This window comes from Petaurus breviceps, unplaced genomic scaffold (genome assembly GCF_028583685.1).
Source record: "Petaurus breviceps papuanus isolate PSGF00001 unplaced genomic scaffold, PetGlider_PUasm1.0 90879, whole genome shotgun sequence".
NCBI classification, from domain to species: domain Eukaryota; kingdom Metazoa; phylum Chordata; class Mammalia; order Diprotodontia; family Petauridae; genus Petaurus; species Petaurus breviceps.
Genome location: NW_027187368.1, coordinates 6,756,898 through 6,781,444, shown reverse-complemented (window position 1 = coordinate 6,781,444; position 24,547 = coordinate 6,756,898). Strand labels below are relative to the sequence as shown.

Here is a 24,547-nt window from a genome sequence, read left to right as displayed (position 1 = left end):
ACAGCTATGTTTGTGTGTGTGTGTGTGTGTGTGTGTGCGTTTGTGTGTATGTGTGTGTGTATGTTAAGTGTCTGAGGCCGGATCCGAACCCAGGTCCTCCTGACTCCAGGGCGGGTGCTCTATCCACTGAATTTATTATGATTTTAATAGATTAAAAAAATCAGTACTTAGCTGCCAGGAATATGAGTTGTATTATTGAGAGTAAGGTACTAGTTTTATCCAGTATATGCACTGGTTACCTTTAGAGAATATGGAATGTTTGAAAGGGAAGGGAACTTAGAGGTAATTTAGTCCAATCATCATTTTATAAATTAGAAATCTAAAGGCTGTTAAGGAGAAGTGACTTGACCAAGGACACACAATAAATGAATCAAAAAATCAGAACTAGAATCTTTGCACTACACTATGTTGCTCTTTAAAGAGCTATAGAATTTTGATTTGAAGAACATCACAAGGATGCCTAATCTATGTAGGGAAATGAGGAGGAAATGAAGTGGGATTTCTGCTTTTTTGTAGAACTCTGAGAACTTGTCTCCCATTTTTATCCTACCCAAGAGATTTGGAGAAAGGTTTGATCAGGGCAATCAGGAAAAAGAGAATAAGTCAGCCTTAATACTTAAACACACACACACACACACAACCATTCTCTCTCTCTCTCTCTCTCTCTCTCTCTCTCTCTCTCTCTCTCTCTCTCTCTCTCTCTCTCTCTCTCAAAACACTGATGTTGGATTCAGAGGCAGTCACCCTAATTCTGTCACCTGTGTAACCTTGACAAGTTATTTTAATCTCTCTGAGAGTCGGTTTCCTCAGCAGTAAATGAGAATTGGACTAAATTACCCCTACGTTCTTTTCTAAGTTCTAAATTAATGGTCCTATATCAGACTCAAGGCCTGGCCTCTGGTTCTTGAGTCGTAGCTCATGACTGCTTTTATGCGTGCTGTGATTATTCACAATGGACCTCAACTTCATCTGGTAAATTACTTTCCCAAAAAGAGGTTTCCATAGACTTTCAGGGAAGCAGAGCCTGGTGGTATCCCCCACAATCTCCTTCCAGTGTAGCAGCTAAAAATCTCAGAAACCAGCCACCTGCTCACACAGCCCCGTAATACAGAAAACATATTCAGTGCAACTTGTGTTTGAAGCCTCCTTAAACTCCTCAGTAATGAACCTCAGTAAAACAGCACATACTAATTCTTTATTTAATTAACTGGAGGTATGAATTAATGAGCTTGGATGAGGCATTTGAATCAGGACTTACCCCACCCCCCACCCCCATACACATACACATGAGAATTCATTCTTTCTTTCCTCTCAACTTGCCAACAACTCCCTTCTACTGATATATTGAAATAATCAATGGTATATTCTCATCTCTTTTATAAGAGCAACCAATTTCAATGACTAGAAAGTAATTATGAATCCAGCAGTCCCAATTCAGAATAAATCTCTGTGAAGTGTATTCTCCTCTGTCTGTAAACAGCATCTTTCTTCCAAAGAACCATAAAGACTGTACACTATATTAGATTTAAACAACACACACACACAAGTGTACCAGCTTGAATAAGAGAAATATTATATTTCTATATAACATTCCTATATAAAATATATTTCATATAATAGTATATAAATATCTAGAGGGCTACTCTAAATACTTGCTACAGAAAGAGGCTCAAGTTTGTCCTCCATCTTGATAAGGAGATTTCGTATTTGGATTTACTACTCTAGAGCTTAGCCATTGTACCTTGATGGGAATTTGCTTAATTTTCTTTTTTCAGAAATTTGAGTTAAGCATCATAATCAATGTGCTAGACTATTTTTAGTAGATAATTTCTGGTCTTAGCCCTGAGAGAGGAGGGGAGATATAGATATACAGATAGAGATAGAGACAGAGATAAAGATAGAGAGCTATAGATATAGATGATATAGATAGATACAGATAGGTATTTGTGTGTATGCATGTATATGCATGCATGTATATATGTATATGCACATACATGCAGACATGTGTATATATGCATGCATGTAGCTATGTGCATGTGTATATACTTATATGCATGTATATGTATATGTGTGTGTGCACGTGTGTGTGTGTGTGTTGCTCCAAGAACAGTGTTGGAATGTGAACTATATGAGAGTAGTCAACAAATAGGTCTCTGTATGTGATAAGGGACATTGTTAAGGCAGTGTGGTAGAGGAAGCATCATTACAACTACTCTGGCTTTATATCCAGGAAATGCAGGTTCAAATGCCAGGTCTTCCATTGTCTATAGAAACTTGGGCAAATTGTTTAACTTCTCTGCGTCTCAGCTTCTTTATCTGAAAAGAAGACAGTGGGAGCAGATCATTTCTAAGTTTCCTTCTAACTCTACATACTATCCTATGATCATAAATTTGCTAAGCTTCAGAATCTAGAATCCAGTTGTTAACATCCATCTGAGTTGGTGAAGTAAGAACTTAAATTTAAGATCAAAGATTGCTTAAGATATTAACAGTTTCATTCTATCTCTTATTTTGGTCCATTTATAATCCCAGATTGCAAGACTGACTAGATGTTCCTTATATTTTCCATTAGAAGGCTTCAACCATCAGTCTTTTAGATTATAGAAAAAAATTCCATAATACTTTAGCTGCTATTTATCAAAACTAAAAGAAATTAGCTTATAAATTAGAATGCTTGAGGTCTAGTCTTTAACACTCATGAACCATGGGATTTCAAGTAATTCATTTCTTTGTGGGTCTCAGTTTCTTCATCTGCTAATTGTGAGAGTGGACAATGTATTTAAGCTCCTCAATGACAATATATTATGTTCTAACCTTATACATTTTCAGGTTTTTCCTAATGATAAAGTTGTTTGCAAATATTCCAAAAGGTTTAGTGTGGAAATCAGTCAATTAGAATAGTAAGAAAAATAACACAGAAGTAGGGGCTGAAATGTTGCAAAATACTCATTATCTAACAGTACTGTCTTTGGTACATACTTGATCAGATATAAATTCTTATGGGTCATTTCCACCTGAGAGCTTGTCACCTCGGATGGGGGCAAAGCTGTTTTCACACTGGGACCAAAAGCATTTTTCAATATGCCACAAAATTCTACAATGTTGCTACCTAAGTGACTTCCAGCTGCTTCCAAAAACAAACTGAAATGGTCCCTTTTCCACCCATCATCTGCCATCAATGGTGGCCTTCACTGGAAGTAATTGATTCCTAATCCCTTCAGAGCCCCAATTAAAAGTGCACTGAATTAAATGAAAATGTACTGAAGACAATTAGCTCTCTCTTTTGTCTTTCCACTGAAATCCCTAATGCAAAGCAGTCAGGTGTCATGTTCAAGTAATCTCCATGAGGTGATGATTATTGTGGGCAAAGTTGGAAAGATGCAAATAGACTTACAGGATATTTTTCAGACAACCTTGTTCCAACCTTTCCAAGCTTATGGTATCACTCTATTCACCATGTCACCTATCAAGATTCCTTTCTTGGTATCTCCCTAATGTCCAAAATGTTTTCAGTTAAATCATCATGGGATTGGTACTCTCCCCCAATACCTCCTATTCTCATTACCACTTGAGGTCTAGACTATAGTAATAGCTTCCTGTCTCATTTTTCTGCCTCTAGTCTTTTCTCTCCTTAATCCATCCTACTCACCACTGACAGATTGATCTTCTAAAAAGAACTTTTATCAGAATCCTCTTTCCAAAAATTTTCACTGATTTCTCCTTGCCTACAGGATCAGTTCCCAATTTCTTTTTCTGACATTCAATGTCCTCTTCATTATAGTTCTAAGGAGTATTTGATTTATAGTCAAGTGACCTAAAATCAAATCCTAGGATATTAGACAGGTCATATTATCTAGCTTGCCCTGAACCAGAGTTTCTTCATTTGCAAAATGATGATAGAAATAGTCAATGGCTAAGAGGGTAGGGTACTCTGGGAAGAAAGGTTCACTATTAGCTATGCTATTAGTGAAATTCTAAATTGGCCCAATCATTATGGAAACAGTTTGGAATTATGTGAGAAAAGTCACTGAATTATTTACCTTATTAAATAAAAAGTGACCCAACACACACACAGTATAAGAAAGAAAAGGCAGAAGCAAAGTTCTCATATATACTCAAATAAGCAGAAAAGTTAAGGAGCAAGGGAGGAAAGAAGGAGGAAGGAAGGAAGATAAAAGAAGGAAGGAAGATAAAAAAGGAAGGAAAATAAAGGAAAGAAGGCAAGAAAAATTCAGGGAAATTTGAGAAGTCTCTTATGAAGTGATATGCACCCAAGACAAGACACACAAAGACTACAGTGGCAGAAGGAACATCAGTACTAAATCACATAAAATTCATATTAATATATCAACCAGAATTGATCCCATAAAGTATATCCCTTGGGCCCAGAGCTGAAAGAAGCTTTGGTGGTCATCTAGTCCAATGCCTTCATTTTTTGAATGAGGAAGCCAGGGCTCATGGATGCTATCACTTGTACAATGTCACATGGGCAGTAAGCATCAGAGATAGTGTTTTAATCCAGTCCTCTGATTCCATAAACCAAGTTTTTCCAGAAAGCTCTCAAAACATAAATAAAATAAAATAAAAATTAAGAGTTGAATATCTAGAGTAAAATATTTTGTGCTGGGTACCACATCTTTAAAGATTACATTGTTAATCTCTGGGGTGCCTGTAGAAGTTGGCCAGGATGGTTAAGGAACTTGAAATAAATTTCATATGTGGGTCGATGAAGGAACTGTTGCTATTTCTCCTAGAAAAAAAGAATACTTAGAGAATCAGTATATCTTTCCAAGTATTTGAAGGGTTTTTCATGTTGAAGAGGGGTTAGATTTGTTATGTTTAGTTCTAGAAGGCATAACTAGAAACAATGGATAGAATTTGTAAGGAGGACTATTTTGTCTTGATGTAGGGGAAAACTTCCTCACTATATAGACTTATGGTTGGATGACGATCTGGATGTATTTAGGGGTTTGACTAGATGATCTATAAGGTCTCTTCTATTTTTGTGATTCTATGATGAAATTGTCACTAAGTTTCCTCCTAGAATAAAGTAGAAACTCCCTCCTGTCATCCTGTTACATCTGCGTTCTAGACAGACTACTACTCACCATGCCCAATACAACTCCCAAAATGCACCTGCACCTACAGCTTCCACACCTCTTCAAGATGGATGGTATTTTTCTTCTCATAGGTATCAGTAATTTCAAATCAGTTCACACACTGTTACTAATCAATTAATCTGCAATTGTATTTAAGGGGAAAATATCTGGACTACAAATCAGGAGGGTTGAGTTTAAATCGCAACTTTCACTAACTGTGCAATTTTAACCACATTGTGTGTTCTCCCTGGACCTTAGTTTGTTCATTTGTAAAATGAAGGATTTGACCTAGATTATCTGTACTTTCCCTTCTAATTTTAAAATGCTATATTCTAACCCTTTACTTTCCTGTTTTCTCTAAGATGTTATATTCTATTATATCAGTCCACTCTAAAAATTTTGTGCTCTGTAATTGTGGGGCCCTTAATAATAGTAATGCTAGTTGGCATTGCTAGCACATTTTATATGGTTTGTAAATGGTTTCATTCTTTCATATGACCCTCCCCACAGCTCTGTGCAATGTGGAGAACCTTTAGTACTCTCTTTTGTCAAATAAAGATATCAATGTTCAGAAATAAGAAATGACTTGTCAAAGGACACAAAAGTACAGGATGTGAAGCTGGGTCTTTTGACTCCCAAGGCTGAACTCTTCCTAATGTACTTCCTATTGTGCTTGTCTATCCAACCCCAACTCTTGCCTAATATTACTTGTCCTGTTACTTCCAAATCAACAATAGAACAATGGTAGAATTTAAGTCATCAGTGGAAGGGGGCAGGACAATCTGATGCCAAGGAGGGTTTTCTTGTTGACCTTTCAATCATTGCATGTGAAAGTTTTACTTCTGGGGAAAGCAGACTTTAGAATGGGACCACAGACTATGCATTTTGTGATGAAAATGAAGACAGAAGCCACTGGGAAATAGAAAAAAAAAGAGAAAGACCTTGAGTTAGCTGGGATTCCAGGCAGCTAGAAGAGAAACTATTAGAAAATTCAATGGTATTCCTTTTATGGGGTTGGGGGTGGGGGGCTTTTGGTGATCAAATAAGAAACATATTGAGTCTGGGAAGAAAACTGGGTACGTGCTTTTTTAAAGCAGATAAGTTTAGAGGCAGCAGTATGGACCTAGGGCAAAGGGCAAAGGAGTATTTCCCAGAAGCCTTTGCTATTTGAGCTACTTCTTTGTTCAATGATCAAAGGTTCTTTATAACCCCCCAAATCCTGGGCTATCTACACCACATGCCCCCTGTGAGGAAGATTTTTTTCCCTCTCTGACCACTTTGTTTTTCCAGCTATATGACTATTGAGCTCCAATTCTGTCAGAAAGAAGTTTTTTCTTTTCTTTTCTTTTCCTTGTTCCAACTGGAGACCCATTTTGATTTCATCTTTCTATCTGAATGGACTTGGGGGTTTCTGACTTGAAAATGCCCACGCCCCTCAATCCTCAAAGATTTTCAAGAACACAACAACCCAGAGGCTGCCCAGTGCTCCTTCCCCTAGAACAGTGTAGTCAGGATAGAACTCTTTTTATCCCAATAGTGAAAGTTGGGGGATTGTCTGTCCCAGTTGTATTATTGCTTACAGAAGCGATTATGAAATAAAGAAAGGCTTTCAATCTATTTATCAAAGGCCTCCCAGCTCCTGTTTCAAGGTAGGTGAATCAATTAGCCAGTATTGAGCTGAGAAAGTTAATCTGCATCCAGAGCATTTTACTACACAAACGAGTTAAATCAAAAATTGAGAGCAGTCCTATTGATTTTGCTTGACTTTTGTTGGAAGTGAAGGAGGAGGAACTAGCTGGCCTTTTGCAACACCACCCCCTCCTCTCATCCTCTAGCCCTGCTTCTTGCTCATTTGTATGGAAGTCTTAAAGGTCTGTGGCAGCCTATAGGCTGGGCCTGGAAGGGTGGAGAAGAATGTGAAAAGAAATAGGATGGTGTGTCAGTTAACTGGAATCTTGAGCAAAGTTGTGGTGAAAGGTGGGGAAGAGAAAGACCTTTAGCAGAAAGTGAATGGAGAAGTTGGGCAAAAGCAGAGCTGTTCAAGGGAATAATGGGATATAACAATAACCCCTATTTATATGTAGTTGATTATAACTATATTTTATAAAGGAATAAGGAAATGGGATGAAAGTTATCTCCTGCAACTCCATACTTTCTATCTATGCCTTTCCTCTGATCTGCTTTACAGTCACTTTCACTTCAATAATAATAAATACCAATGATAGCAAAGACTTATCTATACGTCTATATATTTTTGTCTGTAAATGTGCTTGCAATAAAATCTTAAGTAAATCACATCTATTATCCTACTTTAACCTCACAACTCCACAAGAAAAGTGGTGCCACTATTTTAATACTGACTTAAAAGATGGGAAATCTGGAGCTCAGAGACAGGAAAGAGGTTGTCCAAAGTCATATGGCTAGTGTCAAAGACAGTACTAACTGGATTGCCTTCTTTTCAAATTTAGGATTATTTCTACTGAATCATCAAAGTTGGAACAGGATTGTAAAGGGTCTAAACAACAAAGCACACATTTGAACTTTGTCCTATAGGTAGTTAGGAGCCATTGAATAATTTTGAGCAGGGCAAGCACATGATAAAAATAGACCTAAATGCAATGTAGGGCAAATGAGGTCAGAGGAAAGCAAAAAATTGCTAGTAGGCAAGGACCTCTGAATAGATAGATAGCCCTATTTGATGTCCTGAACTGTTCATCTCCTTCCATGGAGTAGGACTTGATGAATACTGACTTAGGACTCTTTCCTCTGGCCCTGCCAGCTATTTAGTAGCTTAATCTTTTTCCAATCTCAACTGCTGCCTCATAATGTGTTTCAGGCACAGAAATTTCATTAACTCCTCAACTCTGTCCATGGATTTTAGGCACAGATTTCATCTGTTAAGCTACTTTTATTTCAGTCAAAATACAAATTACCCTCTGCTCAGGAAAAAAAAAAGGCCCTAAACAAAACAAAACAAAACAAAAAATGAAATAAAAAGAATGGATGAAACCCTTCCATATTTTTCAGGTTCTCATCAAAAAGCTTTCTAGTTTTTAATGAAAATAGATATACTGAGATGAAATTGAATTCCTAAAACAATGCCATAGTAATGGAAAAGCCTCAGTTTCTGCTGTCAGGGGGTGGGAAGAGGAAGAGGACTCATCCTAGAGTCAGGAAATACTGATTATTTCCAGGCTACCCTTAAGGGTGCTTTGGGTTCTAGGTTTGAGATCCAGATAAATTACTGAGGAACTGGGGGGCGGCCAGGTGGCACAGTGAGTAAGAGCACCAGCCCCAGAGTCAGGAGACCTGGGATCAATCCCGGCTCAGATACTTAGCACCACACCCAGAAATAATAACTGGCTGTGTAACCTTGAGCAAGTTACTTAAACCCAATTGCTTTAAAAAAAATAAATTACTGAGGAACTGACTTCATTATAAAACCACCTATAGGACCTTGAGATAGGCAGTTACCTTTTCTGGGCCTCAGTATACACCCTCATAAAATAAAGAAAATAAGACAGATGAATTCTAAGGTTATGTCAATTGTGATAGTCTATATTTTATTTCTTTCAATTTCCAGTTCAGTACCTAGCAAAAGTAACTTTATGTAAAAATCTTTCCTTAGGGGTGGCTAGGTGGCACAGTGAATAGAGAGCACTGACCCTGGAGTCAGGAGGACCTGAGTTCAAATCTGTCCTCAGACACTTAACACTTACTAGCTGTGTGATCTTGGGCAAGTCACTTAATCCCAATTGCTCTGCCTTCTGCCCTCCAAAAAGAAAAAAAAAATCTTTCCTTATCTTGTCCATAAACAGGTCTCAACATCACTCCAAAGGCAAGTCCAAACCACGTGACCCTAGGCATACCCCATCTCCTTCTTGCTCCACTATATATGTTATTACCTCCTTTGGGAACACAAATCTCTTGAGGTCAGTGTCTATCTTGCTTGCTTACATTTGTATCCCAAGTTCTCAGAATAGGACTTGGCTTATCATAATTTAATAAATGTTTTTTTTTTCATTCATTCATTCATTCATTCATGTATCCTTTCATTCTTCATTTGTTCATGTGCTAAAGAATAGATTCATTGGTCCCTTGGTTATTTTCTAGAGAACTTTTTTCCTATTTTGATTGTTTAGATATTAGTCACTTAGGAGTTAAATTTTTTTTTCCATTTGTATGTGATTATATTAAAAAATGTTTTAAGATTAACAAAAGAGTAATTTAGTGGAGAAAGGTGGGATAGGGGAGGAAAGACTTGTTCTAGTTTTCTAGTTTGGGGTCTTGTGATGTTCTTTGGTCTTCATATTATCAGACTAAGTGTGAAAATGAGCTAGTTTAACCTTTGAAAATGAACTCAGTCTTTAACATTTTCTTAAGCTCTATCAAGTAGGGAGAAGTGGGGTTGAAATTGCCCACCATACTGATAGAGATCCCAAGTCCAACTGACTTTTGCAGGACAACAAAGTGAGTCAATGGTATACCTTGAATTATGTTTCCTAAATTTAGGTTTCCCAAATCCAAGATTACATTCTTCACAGAATGACATAAAAGGAAGAAAACTTGGTATTCCTATAGTCCAACCAGTATTTGAACAGTAGTCTGGTCTAGGGAATACCTGACAAGTATCTAACTACTAGGTGAAGACTTCAGTGTTTGGAAACTCAGTATTGTAATAGACAGTCCATTCTGTTGATGAAGGATGAAAAGTTTCAACTCATTGCTAAGAATGGGCCTAAATCTGTCTTTTCAGTTTTAACTAATTGGTCCTAGTTCTACCTTCTGGGCCCACGCATAGCTCTGTGTTCTAACATTCCACAATCTACGACCTCATCCTTCCCTTATTCTTCACAGTGTTCCAGGCTCGTTGATGTGCATTTCAGAAAGGGAATAACGATTTCCAATTGCCAAATAAGAAAATATAACAGTTTAGCTTGATTCAAAAAAGCTAAACTTATCCCAGTCCTCCCAAATTCCACCCTTACCCGATCCCAGACCAACAGCAGAGTCTATCTCTTATATACAGTCTTTTTTTTTTTTTTTTGCTTTTTGGAGAGCAATTGGGATTAAGTGACTTGCCCAATGTCACAAGGCTAGTTTTTGTGTTAAGTGTCTGAGGCCAGATTTGAACTCAGGTACTCCTGACTCCAGGGCCAGTGCTCCATTCACTGAACCACCTAGCCGCCCCAAGTTTATCTCTTATATAATGACCCAATAATCATTTGATCTGGAATGAGAACTCCTTGACTACCAACAGCTGCATACCTTGAGCCCTTCCCCAAGAGAACAAAGCATTTTGCATCTCACTGCTAACACAGATCTCCTGTTGAAGGGGAAGCCTCCAGATTGCTATGTCCAGAAGCTGTCTAAATGTGCCCTACTTCAGTTGTAGTTGCTGATATATTTTTCTTATAAGCTCATTTTTGAGCAAATGAGGTGTAATCTTGAATTGCTAGAGAAGAGGAAACTGATGCTTGATAGACCTCATTCTGAGAGCCTATACCTCCCATTTGGCAGCATTTTTACTGGCAGTAGTGTCAGATAAAACCTTGCAAGAAGAGAATAAACATGATGCTCAGAGCTTATGGTGTCCTTGTTACCTCTTTGAGGAGAAAGAAAGCTTTAATATACCACAGTGCTCCAAATGAATAAAGAGGAGGGAAGGAAAAATTAAAAAAGATATACTCTAATCCATTTTGTCCTAAGAAGAAAATCTCAGAATCACACAATGTTGTATTTGGAAGAAATTTCCAATATAAGATATTATCTAGTCTTCTTCCTCTTTTAATAGAGAAAAAAAACAATTGAATTCCAGAGAAGTCAAGCAATCGATAAAGATTTTAGGATTTCATACTAGTTTTCAGGCACAATGCTAAGTACTCTGTGTGTGTGTGTATTTTTAAGTATCTATCCTTAAGATGTTTACTTTCTAAGACGGAGACAACATAAATATTATTTGGCACATACAAAATAAATAAATTGTATAATAGAATATAAATACAGAGTAGATGGAATATAACTTTAGAAAAGGCACTAACAGTTGGGAGCATGGTGGGTGGTGAGACCAAAGAAAGTCTCTTTCAGGAAGTAGTTCTTGAGCTGAATTTTTAAGGAAGCCACAGATTCTAAGGGTCATAATCAGCAAGGATAACATTCCAAGTATGAGTAATAGACAACAAAAAGACACCAGAAATGATAAATGGACCATCATACATGAGGAATAGCAAATAGGCCAGAATGGCTGCACCATGGATTGAATGGAGGGGACTAATGTGTTAAAAGTGATTTACTTCAGGGAGACAACTGACAAATTCTGAGGGCAGGTTGAAACATACTTTTTTCACTTTATTTTTCTTGGTATTTTTTGATAACATGGCTAATATAAAAATATGTTGTATATGACTTCACATGTAAAATTGATATCATATTGCTTACCTTCTCAGTGAGTGGGAAAGAAGGGAGCAAGAGAGGGGGAGAATTTGAAAATCAAAAATTTTTAAATGAAGGTTAAAAATAAATAAAAGATGAAGGAACTAGTGAAGATGGAAAAAATAACTTGCATTTAAAAATGCTGATTCATATAATAACCATCCACAATTTCAGGGGACAGATGATGAAGCATATTTCATGCTTCATGACAGAGAGGTGATGGCTTCAAGACACTGAATTATAAATTCCTTTTTTTGGAAATGACCAATGTGGGTATATATATATTTTTTTTTTTCTTGACTATGCATATTTCCCCTAAATGGGAGTGGAGCCTGAAAAAGGGAAAAATGTTTTATTATTTATAATTAAAATTTAGATTAAAAAAGTCACAAAACCTGGTGGACATGAACAATTCTTTCAGAGGTTCTTTGCTCACATGGATCTACTCCTGTGTCCCTGAGCCATATGCTTGTTAAACATAATTCCCCTGCTATGATTAAGCCAATCTCCTTTTGTTAACTATAACAAAAATAAAAATGAAAATAAAAGGAACTTGGTTTTGATCACAATGACTAACATTTGGATTCCCCTGTATTGTAGCACAGGAATCTGTTCATTATATTACACTGTCTAAATGGTATTTGGAATTAGAATATAATAAAGTCTTGATAAATATCAAAACTAGCAGTTCCTAGGCCAATATTTTCTTCTGGAGCTGGTATATGTTTTACAATCTCTCAAATTTGCTTCACTCCTTTCTGCAAAATCCATAATGTATCTTTTTTTAAAAAATTCTTTAGCTATTCAAAAATTGCACCATTCACGTATTTAATAGTGCCTACTATGAACATGGGTCCATATGAAACACTAAAAGTGTTAGGAAGTATATAAAACATTGGATTTGTCCTCATAGTATTTATAACCTATTGGGGTGATAAGACAAAATGTTTATATAATCAGCCTTCTAATGAAGGAGTGTGTGAAAAATGTCCTATGACAATAAAATTAAATCCTATAGGAAAATAGAGAAAAAAAGTCTCCTATGTTCTGCCATCTGGCAATAAGTCAAGGACTAGATGTAGGGGAGTCAGGAGGAAGGATCAGAATAGTAGTTTTCAGATTTTTCTGGAATTGAGGTGAGAATTATAGGATTTAGAGCTAGAAAAAACTTTTGAGATCTAGTCAATGGTCCCATTTTATGAATGGGGAAACTGTAGTCCAGATATATTTAATTACTTGTGTGGAATTGCACAGATAGCAAGCAGCAGAGAAGGGATTCAAACCGAAATCCTTTCATGTTGAATCCACTGTTCTTTCCCCTATATGACTTGAGTTCTAGTAGAAAGAAAACCAGTTCTCTGGGAATCAAAGGCATGGTTATACAGTGATGGTGAAAATGGCAATACCAAAAAGATTATCAGGAATTAATAAAAAATGAATCCCAACAGCATACTGAAAGGTACAGTGGGATGGTTAGGGATTTTAATATTGAGAATAAAAACAATTCAAATTTCTATACTTCTTTTAGATTAAGTATTTTCTGCAGGATAGTCATGTCCTGCAAGTATTTTGTAGATAAGATATGATAGAAAACCAGGCCCACTGATATCATGTAGTGGAGAAAGGAGGTCAAATAGGAAGACAGCTCAAGAGGACACAGCGTACCAAAGCAGGTTATTCTACTGTGCCATGACTTCTTTTCTGAAAATGGATTTGCAAGTACTAACTATAGATTTTCTTGGAGTAAATTTTGGTAATTTGGAACCAGATCGTAACTCCTTCCCCATCCAATACTGTCACTCAGCAAGAGGGTTGACCTTGAAGTCAAATTACTCTGAGTTTAAATCCAACCTCAGATACTTTCTAGCTGGGCAAGTCACTTAACCTCCAGTTGCCTCAATTTCCTTAACTGTAAAATGGAGATAATAACAACACCTGTCTTAAAGTGTTGTTGTGAGAATCAAATGAGGTAGTAGTTATAAAAAGGTTAGCACAGTGCCTGTCACATAGTAGGTGCTTCATAAATACTTATTCCCTTTTCCTTTTCCTCCCCTTCCTGTAGGACTGACACTACCACACCACTCTAGGATCAGATCATTTCTAGCCTGTTAGTGAGTCCTTTGTGACAAATGATCTCCTAAATAGTGGGTGTTTTTTTATGCCACAAACCAATGTACTTTATGGATGCAGACTCATAAATTAAAGGATAATTTAGTATTGATTAATTAGCAATGGGGATGAAACCACCAAAGCTCAAGTAAGCTATTTAACATTTGGTGAGTCCCACTCTGCATGGGTCCTTTTTACCCTCAGAAGTTGTAAATATCTTTCTGGCAGTGCTGTCCCTCTTACACGACTAGATCCTCCTAAAGTGCCCTACCTCCCACAACAACCATTTCTGATTTGTATCCTGGGCAAACCTTTCACACTGTGTTAAAGGAAAAGACAGAGAGGAAATGTTTCCTTTTTCTCTTAAATGGCTGGCAAAGAAAGGATATTGATGTGGTAGAGATGGGGCATTACAATAAAAAAATTATGTGGCATATAAAAATGAGGCATAAATAAAGGACATTTTATTTCTTCTGAGGTTGAGATGACTCATTATTCTACTGGTCCCACCTGACACCTTCCACAGGATATATTTAGGAGAGCCTTATCTGCATCTCTAAAAACAAAACAAAATACAATAATGCATGATACTTTGATGGGCACACAGTCAATAAATATTTATTAGGCACCTACTATGTGTCAAGTACTGTACTTAGCTTTGGGGATCCCTACTCTTAAGCACAACACAGTCTAATGGGGAAGACAATATACCCATATGAGTGTGTAAATATATGTATACACACATACATATATACATTATATATGTGTATATGAATATATGCATATATATGTGTGTTTGTAAAAATATATATACATAAGATAAATTAGACATAATCGATAGAAAAAAGGTAATAGAAAGGAGCTCCCTATGGCTTTATAGATAGGGAGAGGTCAGGTCTATTCCTGCCTGTGCAGATTATGCCCCACTATGGAAGTTTATTACCTTTTTGGTTTGTCAGACCCTTTCAATAATCTGGTGAATACCACAAGACACTTCTCAGAAAAATATTTGTTGCTTATTTTATTGACATAAAAAATACTCAGTTTCAATTAGAGGTTAGTGAAAATAAACATGCAATTGTCTTTTCCATCCAATTTCAGAGATCCCCTGAAATCTCTCAGTGAACCCTTTGGCTATCTATAGATCCCAGAACAATGCCCTCAGGAGATCCTTTTCTCTAGTTAATGGTTTTCCATGAATTAGATTCAAAGTTAATAATGATAATAATGAAATTTTACAAAACTGCTCCATAGTCATTTTCTCTTGACCTTCACAGTTCTCCTGTAAGGTACGTCATCATCATCCTAGCACTTACACAGTACTTCAAGTTTCACAAATCACTGTACATGTATTATCTCATTTGATGCTCAGATCAGCCCTATGAGAAGGTGCTTTTATTTTCCCTATTTTATATATGAGGAAACTAAAACTGAATAAGGTTAATTGACTCACCTATCATCACACAGCTAGTAGTGTCTGAGGTGGGTTTTGAACTCAGTTCTTCCTGACTCCAAGTCTAGCACTCTTACTACTCATTGTGCTGCTTAGCTGCCTCCATGGGTTTTGTTGTCCCTATTTTACAGAATTTCAGATGAGTAATGTCAACCTATTGGGAAAAGTCCTAACCCTCATGAGATTGTTTTAGAAGGTCAAAACTCATGTGGGCTAGTTATTTATAAACTTATTCCTAACTATAATAGTTAGAGGTAAAATAGATCTTCAAGATTACCTCATCCTGTTTCATCATTTTGTAGTTTGAGGACACTAAGGTCTGGAGAAAGAAAATGACTCTTTTGAGATCACAAAAATAATAAATAGCAGAGCTGGGATTTGAACCTAGGTCATCCGACTATACAAAATCTAAGATACTTTACATTTCACCTTAATGCTTCCAGTATAATGTCATATTATCTTCTGTTATTATAAGAATATACCATGGGTCCAATATTGCCTCAGAACACAGTAATTCCACAGTATAAAAGTCAATTGGTACACAGAGTACAAATTGAGAGTTAGGACTCTCCCCTGTCAGTGCTATTGTAAAATCGTTCCCTTGCATTTAGACCTTCTAAATGGAATTGTACTGAGGTGAGTGGAAAAGAAATAGAAGATAATGTGATATATATATATATATATATATATATATAATTTTTTTTCTCTTTCCAAAACTGGAAAATGACATAGTCCAAGCTAGGATCTTGTTCTCATTTAATCTGAATTGGCTCTTCCATCAGGGTCCACTGTCAGCTGTGGGGCGTAGAAGGCAATGACTACATCCTAGCCAGTGAGGGATAGCTCACAAAGAAAACCCACTTGCCTTCCAGGCTTCTTCCTAATGGACTCTCTCTTGAGCCTATTATCTTGTTGATAACACACAAAATCACTTTCCCACCAGTTTTTTTTTTCTCCCCTAGTTTCTAGCCAATGTGTGTTCTTTCTGAGAAAGCAATATGAACCGGGGAGGTTACAGGACTGGATAGAATCTCACCTGACTTCTAGTCCCTGTGGTGAAGTGGCAAGAATCAGGCATCAGAAGACTTGGGCTCCAATCACATTTGTCCTCTGTATCAGCTATGAGATCCTGGTCAAAGTCACTTAAGCTCTCTGAGTCACAATTTCATCATCTGTAAAATGGGTATAATAATGCAGAAGTAATGTCAGTAAATAGCAGAGACAGTGTGGTAGGTTAGAAAGAGTCCTTGTGATGCTATCAGAGGGCCTGAGTTTAAATCCTGACTCTGCCATTACATGAAAATAATGTGTTCTTTAATCTCTCTGGCTCTTACTTTCATCATCTATTATATGATGAGGTTGGAAAAGATGCTCCTTCAAATCCTTTTTTTGGTCTAACTATTGTAAATGTTATTTTATCCAGTGACTATAAATGTTTTAATTCTTCATTCCCTTAGAGGAAACATGATTGCAATCTTAAACTACTTAATGGGCTGTCACACTAAAGAGGCACTAGAAGGTAGAATTAATCAGGGGTGGGAAACCTCTGACCTTGAGGACACATGTGGCCTTCTAGGTCCTCAAGTGTGACCCTTTGACTGAATACAAACCTCACCAAACAGATCCCCTTAACAAAAGGATTTGCTCAGTAAAAGTTGGGCTCAGTCAAAAGGCCTCACCCAAGGACCTAGAAAGTCATATGTAGCCTCAAAACCACAGGTTCTCTACCCCTGAATGTTACAAAGAGGCAGAGTTCAGCTAAATATAAATGAGAACATCCTAATGAAAAACATACAGGAAAGTGATAGTGCGTTATTGATGACAATATTCTGATTATGAAATGGGCTTCTGGGAGATGGCAAGCTCCTCTTTGTAGGACATACCTAAGCAGAGACAGGAGGAAAGTTGGTAGGGTATCCATGCCTGCTCATCTGAAGTCATTTCCTGGCCATATTATTATAGGATAATTTTCCTTAAATTTTGATATTACTTGATTAATGAGTGAATTAAAAAAAAAGTGTTTACAGTGTTCTAAGCACTATGTTAGAAGAAGTTTTTACAAATAAAAAAGAAGATAGTACCTATTTCAAGGAACTCTCACTCTAATTGGGGAGGGAGGACATAGGAGGGTTCAATAATAAGGCAAATGAAAACATCTATAAGATCCTCAGAATTTCAGAGACAGGGTAGATGGCAAGGCCAAGGAGTCCTTAGAATATATGAGAATATATGCCCTCCAGAGAAGAACATTAAGGAGAGAAGGCCACAATAATTGGGAAGGGGAAAGTGAGTTGAAGGCTTAGACTATAATAGGGATTCTCAGAAATATATCAGAGAAAGTCCTGACAAACTCAGGCCGTGAATATTGGGAATGGGATATTGAGCTGAAGGCTTGGTGCTTGATGGGTATTCTGAGGGAAAAAAGGAAACATCTGAAAAAGCCCTAACAAACTCTAGGATATAGGTCAAGAGAGGATGTAGGATGAATTTTCCTGTATCCATGTGCACCCACCCTACAGATATTTGCTCCCGGGCAAGATGGAGGGCTTGACAAAGCTAGAAGGGAAAAAGCCTGTTGTTTAAATAACAGGGTAGATTAACCTTCACGGTTATGGTGCACTTGTAACATGTGGAGAGCAAATTGGGTCTTTTCATGTGTTTTCAAATCATCCCCCCTTATCATCTTGAACTCCCTACCCTGGGCCAATAAATCTACACTACCACAAGCACAGTAAATTATATACCTTGTTCTGACCTGTAAATGCAGGAACAAAATGTTGGGTTATTTCCATAAAGCTTCTGCCAGTGTTTACTCTCCCCAGACTTCTGCCTCTTTGAGAAAGAGAGTAGGGCACTTGTTAGGAAGGCCAATTAACTCATCAGCTTCTATTAGCAGGCTTAATGAGTGCCAGGATTTTCTGGGAAATAGTGAACCTCTCCCTGCCCTTCCCAGAAAGCCCTTCCTCTTGCCAGGAGATTGTTTAATGAGGACCACAAACAAACATGAAGAACGGAAGGTGGGTTAATTAAGTACTGTGTTTCAGGCATAGAGGAGAACAGCAGCTTTAAGGGGCTAATGTCCCACTGATGCATCCTCCCTTCTTGGATTGGAAAGAGTTACATCTTAGCATGGTGCAATAGGGCTCAGCTTAATACTTCTGTTCAGAAGTTTTTTTGTTTTGTTTTTTCAACTAGCTTCTCACTTGGTATATACTTGAATACTTTCAGGTAAGTTTAGCTGTTGAACATTTTGCTCATAGCATAATATTAAACTTCCTAAGGCACAGTTCTGACCATGGTCCTCCACTACAAACAACCTCCCCCACCACCCTTCCACCTTCTCTCGCACACACTCCCAATCCCACTCCCACCCCCACTACCAAAACTTTTATTGGTTTTGAATGGCTTACAATATAAGTCCCAAGCATTTGAGACCCCTATAATCTGACTCCCCTTATGCACATTCTTTACATACACTTATATCGGCACCTGTACCTTACCATACCTACACCTGTATTTTACCGTCTTCCTTTTCTCCCTAAATATAATATATGTAAGCTAAAGGAGACTGATCTTCATGCCATATGTATATCTATATACAGATATGGAGATGTCGATATACTTCAAGGTTTCTCAGCACTGTGGCTTTGACTACACTTCCCCTTTGCTCACTGCCTTTTCCTTTTCCATGAAATTCTCTCTCTCTCTCTCTTTTTTGGCTTTTGGAGGGTAATTGGGTTTAAGTAACTTGCCCAAGGTTAGACAGATAGTTTTTTTGTGTGGGTGTTAAGTGCCTGAAGACCAAACCGAACTCAGCTCCTCCTGGCTTCAGGCCAGAGCTTTATTCTCTGTGCCACGTAGCCATTCCTCTACATAAAATTCTTATCTTTTAATTTTTTATTTTAAATTAAATTTTGTTTATTTTTAGTTTACATCATTCATTTCCACAAGATTTTGAGCTACAAATGCTCTCCCCATCTTTACCCTATCCACCACCCCAAAACATGGATCCCACTGTATACCCCCTCCCCCGATCTGCTCTCTCCTATATCCTTCCCCATCCCCCCTCCAACTTTCCAGTAGGGTAAGATGGATCTCTATACGCCAGTGCCTGTATATCTTATTTCCCAGTTGCATGTAATATATGTATATATATATACATATATATGAAAATAAATATATATATATATATATTTAACATTTGATTTTAAAACTTTTAATTTCAGATTCTTTCCCTTCCTCCCTCATCACCCACCCTTACTGGGAAGATAGATGATTCAATATAGGCTGTACACTTGTAGCTATGCAAAACATTTCCATAGTGGATATATTGTGAAAGACTGGCTATATTTCCCTCCATCCTATCCTGCCCCCCACTTGTTCTATTCTATACTTTGATCCTCTCCCATTTCAAAAGTTTGTGCTTCTAACTTCCCTCCCTCCAAACTACCCTCCCCTCCATCATCCCCTCTCTCATCCCCTACCCCCCCTTTCCTGTAGGGTGAGATACCCTATTTAGTGTGTATGTCATTCCCTCCATAAGCCAAATTCAATGAGAGTAAGGTTGACCCATTCCCTTTTGCCTTCCTGTTCTTCCCCTCCATTGTAACAATTTTCCCTTGCCTCTTCTATATGAGATAATTTAGCCCATTCTGTCTCTTCCCATCTCCTCTCATTATATTCCTTTCTCACCTCTCAATTTCACCTTTTAAGTATCATCCCTTCTTATTCAATTGGTCTTGTGCCCTCTCTCTATGTATACCTGTACACATATATACACACTCAAATATGTATTCATATGCCCACATACCCTCCCATATGGAAATATATATGCATACATACATACATATGTGTATAAATACACATTTATTTGTGTGTGTATATATGTATATATGTGTATATAAATATATATATATGTATATATATACATAGACATTTTTGTTCCCTTCAACTATTCTCATACTGAGAAAAGTTTCATAAGTTATGATTATTGTTTTTCCATGTAGTAATATAAGTGGTTCAACTTTGACAGATTCCTTATGATTTCTTTTCCCTGTTTACCTTTTCATTCTTCCCTTGCTTCTTGTATCTGAATGTCAAATTTTCTATTCAACTCTGTTTTTTTCATCAAGAATGCTTGAAAGTTGGGGTCACTAGGTGGCGAAGTGAATAGAATATTGTCTCTGGTGTCAGGAGGACCTGAGTTCAAATCCAGCCTCAGACAGTTGACACACTTACTAGCCGTGTGACTTTGGGCAAGTCACTTAACCCCAATTGCCCTCCCAAAAAAAATACAAAAAAATACAAAAAAAAGAATGCTTGAAAGTCCTCTATTTAATTGAATGACCATATTTTCCCCTGAAACATTATACTCAGTTTTTCTGGGTAGGTGATTCTTGGTTTTAATCCGAGCTCCCTTGACCTCCAGAACATCATAATCCAAGCCCGTCAATCCCTCAGTGTAGAAGCTTCTAGGTCCTATGCTATCCTCATTATGTTTCCATAATATTCAAATTGTTTCTTCTTGGATGCTTGTAGTATTTTCTCCTTGATCTGGGAACTCTGGGACCTGGCAATAATATTCCTAAGAGTTTTCTTTTTGGGATCTTTTTCAAGAGGTGATAGGTGGATTCTTTCAACCTGCATTTTGCCCTCTGGTTCTAAAACATAAGGGCAATTTTCCTTGAGAATTTCTTGAAGGATAATTTCTAGTTTCTTTTTTTGAACACGGCTTTCAAGCAGTCCAATTATTGTTAAATCATCTCTCCTGGATCTGTTTTCCAGGTCAGTGGTTTTTCCAATGAGATATTTCATATTGCCTTCTATTTTTCATTTGTTTGGATCTGTTTAATAGTATCTTGATTTCTCATAAAATCACTAACTTCCATTTTCTCCAATCTAATTCTGAAGGAATGATTCTCTTTAGTGAGCTTTTGAGATTCTTTTTCCTTCTGGGAAATTCGGCTTTTTAAGGCATTCTTCTCCTCATTGCCTTTTTGAGACTCTTTTGCCATTTGAGTTAGTCTATTTTTAAGGTGTTATTTTCTTCAGTCAGGTTGTTGACTCTCTTTTCATGATTCTCTTGCATCATTCTCTTTTCTCTTCCCAATTTTTCCTCCACTTCTCTTATTTGGTTTTCAAAATCCTTCTTAAGGTCCTCTGTGGCCTGAAACCAGCTCATATTTTTCTTGGAACCTTTTGGTGGTGCAGGAGTTCTAACTTCAGTCTTCCTCCTGTTCCATGATTTGATCCTTTTTGTCCCCCAAAAAGGAATGCAATGTTGGTGTGCTCTGTTTGCTTTGCTTCCTTTGCTTGTTCATGTTGCCACTCAATTACTTGACTTTTGAGCCTTTTGCCACATTAGAACTCTGCTTTCAGAGAGAAGACCTTTTTCCCAAATTGCTGGGGTTTTCTCAACTGCTGGAGATATTACTTGTTTGCCCTCTCAGAATCCTCCACTGGCTCTGGCACACTGGTCATGCACCCCAGGACCTCCACCCAGGACAGGGATCCAGATCCAAGCAGGTTAAAGCAAGAGCAATTACACCTCACACTGGTCTCTTGGTCCTCCTACAATCTGTTGGCCAGGAGCTTTGAAGCAGACACACGGCTGCAGCCGCTGCTCCTCATCCACTTCTCCCTCTGGGAGCAGAGGCCAGATTGCACTCCTGGACTCCCTATTCCCAAAGTCTACAATGACCTCTCACATTGTTTTTGGCATTTATGAGTTGATAATTCTGGAAACTGCCAAAGTTGCTGGTGATCTACTTTCCTGACGTCCCTCTAGCTGCGGCTGGTCTCGTTACCCTGAGGCTAAAACCACAGGCTTGCTTGGGACTTGCCTCTGTTCCCAGTGGGCTGCAATGAACCCTTCCTGTCCACCTACCTGGATGTCTTCAGGGGGAGATTTGTTTCTTTCTGTCACTTTGTGGTTTATATAGCCCCAAAGTTTGTTTATAGTCAATTTTATAGATATTTGAGGTGGTTATGGGAGTGCACAGGGAGTTTTCCTGCTTCTCCACTGCCATCTTGGCTCTGCCCTAAATTCTTATCCTTTAAAACAAATTTTTTTTAAATTCCAATTCTTCAATGAGACATGATTATCCTTATTCTTTTTCTACATAAAGCCTCTCCTAATCCCCAACAGCAAGTAATGCCTCCCTCTCAAACTAATTTGTAAATCATATAATTTTTGCATATAATTATGTAGTGATATATTGTATCCCTTCACTAGCTTATAAGCTTCTTGAAGACAGGAACTCTTTTATGTCTTCCCATGTAGCCCCAACACCCAGGACATTGTCTAGCATAATGTTAATACTTAATGAATGCTTATTGATTGACTAATTGCTCAGAAATGATCTTTCTCAGGCCATCCTTAGAGGTAGTACAGGATAAAGGAAAGAATAATAGGTTTGAAATTGGAAGGCCTGGGCTCAAATATTGGCTCATTTACTAATTGTTTATATGATCTAGAATAAGTTATTTCAATTTTCTGCATTTGAGTTATTTCACCTGTAAAAGAAGCAGGTTAGACTCAATGATCTTAGTTCCCCTTTAGTTACAAATCTTATGATCTTAGCTCTAAGTAACCTCACATAAAACAGTGGCTCTACATCTCTTAGGCATTTATATTCTATTTTGAGATATACTTTTTGTGTCTATGTCATGGGCTAGATTGCACTCGGAAAAATGTAGAACATTCAAAGGAGCAAAGAAATATTAACATTTCTTTATACTTCCCTTGTAAGGTGTGAATGAATTGCTCCTTTCTTTATGCTTTTATAATCTGTGAATAGGAAACTTAAGGTATGATCCACTCATGGTTTCATATTCTTATCAAGTGGTTACTGCAACTATTCAAAGGCTAAAAGGTTTAAACACCTTAACACTTCACCATTATGTGTTACCTTGGAGTCTCAGGTGATCAGGACTTTGTCACCTAATCAATGCCCCTCTTCATCCCCCAACACTTACATATTCACATGGAAAGCAATGACAAGAATCACATAGGATAGAAAAGTCCACAGATTCATCAAAGTACTAAAGATTATATGTCCCTACCTCCTAATAAGCTCTTTGGGGACCTAGATCATGGAGTGTTTATTTTTTGTAGCTTTTGTAGCTTCCTCAGTGACTAGCACAAAGCCTTGAACATAGCAGACACTCAGTGAAAGATGGTTTTGCTTTAATGTAGAAATGAATTGACATTATTTCCCTGGAATTATTCCCCAATTTTTAGCATGTGTCATGATTCCATTAAAGGATTGTGATTTCCAGGAATGTAGGAACAATCCTCTACTGTCATCCCAGGTATACCAAGTTACTGTGTGACTTTAAACAAGTTGCTTTTATAGGAACATTGGATGATAGGGTTGTTGGTCAAGACCTTAGAAGTCATTTAATTCAAACTTCTTACTCATTGTGTGAAAAAACTGAAAACCAGTGAAGTTAAGTGACATTCATTGAGAGCAAATTTTTCTTATTTTGAAAAAAACACCAGCAACATCAAAATATGGATTACTCAAATCCTTTCCCAACATTAATTGAGGAAAATATAATCAATATGAACAGTGCGTTAACGATTTGAAACCTCTAGATATAAAAGAAAAAAAAACTTACTTCCTTTTTCTGGGCTTCAGTTTTATCATTGAGGAAATACATAGCAAATATTGGTTTCATTGAATTGATTTGAAGTGTTTAAAAAGAATTAGAGCAGATGTTTTCCAAGGTTCATTCCTGCTCTAAAAATCTAAATTTCTGTTCTACTATTCTGTGTTCAAAGGGCCATTGTCATTCTAACAAATTACAAACTTAAAATATTTAAGGTAGAAGTAAAAAAATAGACAGAAATGAATGAAATTACTCGCCCAAGTCTATTTAGCTAGTAAATAGCAGAATCATTAACTAGGTAGCCTCCTATTTGCAAGGTCAATATTCTTTAAATTTGTCTGTTTATCTGTGCCAAAGGGCAGAGGGCTTTCAAACAGTTGTCAACAAATATTTAGTGAATAGGTACTCTAGAAGGGAAATATGTATTTATTAAATACTGAATATGTGCCAGACTCTGGGCTAAGCTCTTTACGAATATTTATCTTCCCAATAACCCTGGGAGGAGGTAATATTATTATCCCCATCTTACTGTTGAGGGAACTGAGGCAAACAGATTTTGTGACATACGCAAGGTCACACAGTGTTTGAAATAAAATTTGAACTTAGGTCTTTCTTACGTCAGGCCCAGTATTCCATTCACTGTTCCACCTAGCTGCCTAACAGAGCACAGTGGGGGCTTTAAGTGACAAGACAGACAGAGAGATGGGTAGATTAATGGATGAATGGATGGATAGATAGATAGATAGATAGATAGATAGATAGATAGATAGATAGATAGATAGATGGTATATAGGTAGATAGATAGATAGATAGATAGATAGATGATAGATAGGTAGATAGA

At 37.3% G+C, this 24,547-nt stretch overlaps 1 long non-coding RNA gene across 2 annotated transcripts in view; it reads right to left on the bottom strand.

Moving 5' to 3' along the window:
- Window positions 1-24,547, bottom strand: part of LOC138150514 (uncharacterized) — a 113,688-nt gene that overhangs the window by 68,347 nt on the left and 20,794 nt on the right. The window contains exons 3-4 of one of the 2 annotated variants that reach the window (XR_011165578.1): window positions 16,130-16,265; window positions 1,592-2,316 (exon numbers count right to left, since the gene is read on the bottom strand). This is a non-coding gene — a long non-coding RNA (uncharacterized lncRNA). Of the gene's footprint in view, window positions 1-1,591; window positions 2,317-16,129; window positions 16,266-24,547 lie in introns of those variants that run through there. The other variant, XR_011165577.1, reaches the window with a different exon arrangement.